Genomic DNA, 4,663 nt, shown 5'->3' with positions numbered 1-4,663 from the left:
TATATATATATTTGTTTTGTATATATGGTCTTGAAAAATAATTTTTTATCAAGAAACTTGAAAGTTATTTAAAACAAAGAGTTAGCATGTTCTTTTCAAAACTTTTAAATTAAATCTCTAAGATTTGACTTGGTTCTGTATTGCTATAATGAAAAAGATTTTCTAAGAAATTTACATTGGAGTTATATATAAAAACGTTTTCTTGATTATTAACTAACTTCTATTAGAATGTCTAAATATATCAAAGAAAATTAGTTATTTACTGACTTATTTAACTTGGCAAGTTGACCGAATTTTGTGGGTATATTCACTGCAAACCCTCACGAGACTACAACTCGTCCACTAGGGTAATCTAGGGGTTTAAAGGCTTATTGTATGTGCTAAATACAACAGCAATTCCTACGAAAATGAGTTAGGATTTTTTTTTCTTTCTTTACTAGAGGACTAGCAAAAGTTTAAGTGTGGGGGTATTTGATAATCACATTTTATTACAGTTTTACACCCTCATTATCTATTTTATATGAATAAATATACTACTAATAATTATTTTTATCTTTAATTATAGGTTAATGAAGAATAAATCTCAAAACTCTCATCTCTCAACAAAAAACCATTGATTTATTGAAGAAATAAAGCCCATGAAAGCAAACAATTTCTTTTAATATTCAATGAAGTGTTGAAGCACAAATGAAGAAAAAAATACCAAAGCCCAAAAGAAGCCCATTGGAAAATCAATTTCTAAATTATCCAAAAGCCCAGAATCAAGCCGAGTAGCCTGTAGAAGCCGGAGAAAATAAAAAATCCAATATGAAAAGAAATCATATTCAAAATGGTTGGCCACAAAGAAACGACGATATCTCCTAATCCGGGAGGCGGAATTTAACATATAATATATGAAAATCACCTATCTCGACAAGACAAAGCTATCTGTAAAATCAGAATTTGGATATAGTGTGTATTAATGTCAGCATCGATGTGGGCATCGATACTGGCATCGATACCAGCATCGATGCCTGCATCGATGCCAGTTTACTGTAGCGCGAGTCAATGGTTGATTTTGCTTGTCTTGGGGCTCAAGTTTGATCCAATGGCTCTCATTCACTGATGTTTACTATATATAGGGGTAGAGAGTGAGGGCTTAGAGGTATGAAAATTTTTATAACTTCATTTGGAGAGGAGGGCTACTCTTAATTGAGAAGGCCTTCCAAAAATTATAATTTTTATTGTAATTAATAATAATAATTTTTTCTCCACTTTAATTTTATCTTTTCTCCTCTTTGTTGAATGATGAGGATGGAGATGAAGAGCAATTTGAAGGTTTGCATTTCTTTTATTTTTCTCTTTTATTTCTTTTTTATAATTTCTTTATTATTACTTATTAGTTAGATTTACATTCATACTTGTATTGTAGATTTATTTTCTTATCTTTTTATTTCTTTTTGCACTTTAATTTGTAGAGTAGATTTATTTTCTTGCATTTAATTTTTGTAATTTATTTTATAGTTTAGATTTTAATTCTTTGTAGTTAGATTTATTTCTTGTTCATAGTTTAGATTTTTATTTTCTTTTTAATTTTGTAATTAGTTCTTTTTCTTCTTGTTTCTATTTCTTAAGATGTAAAATTAATTCTTGTGGGAATCTTAGAATTATATGAAGCTAGTCTAATTTCCTTTATATTGTATGAATTATTCTCTTGTACTTAAAATGTTCATGTTTAGGATAATCAACTAGAGAACTAATCGGTAGAAGAAGAATTTGATAATCTATGCTTATCTTAAATGGTTTGATAGGTTATGCTTATGAATTCTAGGATTACTATCTTGTTGTTATTTTTATCATGAATAGTAATTTTAACTTAGATGATAATTTGATAGGTTATACTTTTCTTAAATAGTATGATAGTCTATGCTTAATAAATCTAAGTTGAAATATGATAAAAAAGAATGGTTTGTATTTTTTAATTGAGATTAGCTAGTGGATTAAATTCTAGATTTCTCATATCTTAATTGAATCCTCCATCTTGACTTTCTTGAATTTTTTTTTCATTCTTGATTTTATTCATTCTTTTTTTTCTTGCCTTACGATTTCATTTATTCTTTGATTCTTATTTCTTTTCTCTAAAATTCAATTTATTATCTCTTGTATATATTCACAACAATCACTCATCACAATCACACTTATTCTTTAATCCTATTTTTGTCACACACACAACATAGGAACCTATTCTAATAATCTCTTAAAATCACCTTCCTCGTGGGATCGATAACTTTTTATACTATAACTTAATCAATTGTGCACTTGCAATTTTGGTACATAATTAAGCCGCATCAAGTTTTTACCATCCATACCTATTATCTCTGATATCATCCTCGACATTATCATCCTTGACATTATCATCGACATCATATTCTGTAGGTCGATGTCACGCCTCGCTTCCTAAAATACCGTGGAATCGAAACGTGAACAAGTCCGCGACGTATTAGATTAATGAGAATAAATAAAAAAACTATTTCTTCTCAACCTACACTACAACAAAAAAGCTATTCCGCGAGGAACAAGTTTATCATTGAAAGCCAAGATTTTCTCGTCTTAGTGTGTTGGCGAGGAAAAAACTTTGGTCACTATTTCCTCGTGGTAGGGTGGCCAAGAAAAGTTTCTGCGAGGAATATTATAATTTCTCGTGAAATCATTTTTGCGATGAATATATTCTTTTCTTGTTGTTACTTTTAGCCTCGATATTTTTCCTCACCTAATATAATACCTTTTTTATCGATAAACTACAGTTTTCTCGCCAATGATACATGAATAATATTTAATTTATATATAATAAAAGTTCTAAAAAACTATTTTTGTCGTTGTAAGTATCTTTCAGCGAGGAAACTATTCCTCACTAAAGGTAAATTTTTAACGAGGAAATTGATTTTCTTCATTATATGTATCTTTTTCTCATGGAAACAGTTTCTCATTAAAGGGACTCAAAGATGAGGAAATTTAAATTTGTCGTTGTAGGTTATACCCCATATTCCTCGCCAAAAAAAATCAATTACGAAGAAATTTACAATTGTCGATATAGGTTATATGGTCTATAGCGAGGAAAATTACTTATAATGAGGAAATTTTATTTCATCAATAATAATGTTATTACGAGAAAAATGCTCAAAATATAAATAATTGTCATCAATTGTCACCACAGTACATCAAAATAATTAAAATAAATAAAGCAAGCAAGTTTCTACCATAAGTAACAATGCTAGTCTAAAGCAATAACTAATGCAACACGATCAAAGAAACATTTCTCCAAGTTTAAGTTCACTAAGAATACTAAGCTGATGGATGTTGCCTGGAAAAATTAGCCATAAACTCCTCAAACTTTTTGGCTTGCTCTAAGCTGATGGATGTTGCCTGGAAAAATTAGCCATAAACTCCTCAAACTTTTTGGCTTGCTCCTCCAATATTTAGATTACCTCATTTTGCTCATCGATCTTTTGTTGTTGAGTTCCTACAAGTTGTTGGGTCTCTTGAAGCTATTCTTGCAACTCTTTATTCTTTTCAGAAATTTCACTCATTGAATAACGAGAGAACCTTAATGGTGGTGGTCTAGGGCCAAAACCATAGCCCTTAATGTAGCTTAATTTGACTTTGAGAACTTTGCACATAATCCGTGTACGCTGCCTATGAAGAAATTACGTGAGCAAGGCCAAAATCAGCTAGTTTGATGACATCTTTTGTACATAGCAAATTTTCTCTGGCTGATCATTTAAAAAAACATGTTAGCACTATGGATTATAGCTTTCCTACTTCAACAGGCATGAGCAGGTAATAAGGAAGATCCTCAATACATAAAATATGACTGATTAGAAGTATATAAAGATTAAGACAACACTAAAAAAACAAGTGAAATTTGCAGAATAAATATAACAAAGCACGCTACCAGGCTTAAGGTCAAGGTGGAAATAGCCATGCTGGTGCACATAAGCCAAAGCCTGAAATATTTAAAAGCACCAGTTCCTGATTTCTGACTCGGCGAAAAGCTTCTCTCTATCCTTCATCAGCTGGTAGAGATTGCATTCCTTGTATCATACAAAATCTTAATAACATACAATGTCGCTGTAAATCAGAGGAAAAGCAAAGAAATAGCAGGAATAGAAGAAAAGCGCATACCATATATTCAAAGACAGAATAAAATATCATTCTCTCTTATAATCTCCTTGAGCTTCACTATATTGGGACAGTTCATCCTACGCAGAGACTGAAAAAGAAAGATTTTCAGAAAGGAATAACCATAGAGCCAAAAAGGAGAGGACTTAGGAACTGCAACTACCTTTACTTCTTGAAGATTCACGTACTCTTCCCAGGAATATTACTTCTTCATTTTCTTAATTGCAACATGCAAATTTTAGTTATTGGTATGAGTATCATGGGAAATATAAAGGCTATATACGCCTTCTTTGAAACTGCAAAAGATAGCTTGAATTCACTAAAAAGAAACAACTTCAGGAACATACAACTTCACTGTTCTGCTTATCGATAGCTCGCCAAACATTTCCAAAAGTCCCATCACCTACTTCCTTAATTACCCTAAATCTGAGACAGAAAGCACAAAACATGTTCAGAACCAGTCACTTAGTACTCATGTAACTGTTACTATGTTGTCGTGCATGTG

The 4,663-nt window shown here is 31.0% G+C and overlaps 1 long non-coding RNA gene across 7 annotated transcripts in view; it reads right to left on the bottom strand.

Annotated features, from left to right (window-relative positions):
* Positions 3,403-4,663, bottom strand: part of LOC109833122 — a 3,756-nt gene continuing 2,495 nt past the window's right edge. For all 7 annotated transcript variants that reach the window (XR_002245093.1, XR_002245094.1, XR_002245095.1 and 4 more), the window contains 5 exons: positions 4,506-4,584; positions 4,322-4,375; positions 4,162-4,249; positions 3,932-4,070; positions 3,403-3,749 (listed from right to left, as the gene is read on the bottom strand). This is a non-coding gene — a long non-coding RNA (uncharacterized LOC109833122). The remainder of the gene's footprint in view (positions 3,750-3,931; positions 4,071-4,161; positions 4,250-4,321; positions 4,376-4,505; positions 4,585-4,663) is intronic.

This window comes from Asparagus officinalis, chromosome 3, assembly GCF_001876935.1.
Source record: "Asparagus officinalis chromosome 3, Aspof.V1, whole genome shotgun sequence".
In the NCBI taxonomy this organism is placed as follows: Eukaryota; Viridiplantae; Streptophyta; class Magnoliopsida; order Asparagales; family Asparagaceae; genus Asparagus; species Asparagus officinalis.
The sequence above is the reverse complement of the archived record's forward strand: the minus strand, read 5'-3'. Positions and strand labels throughout refer to the sequence as shown.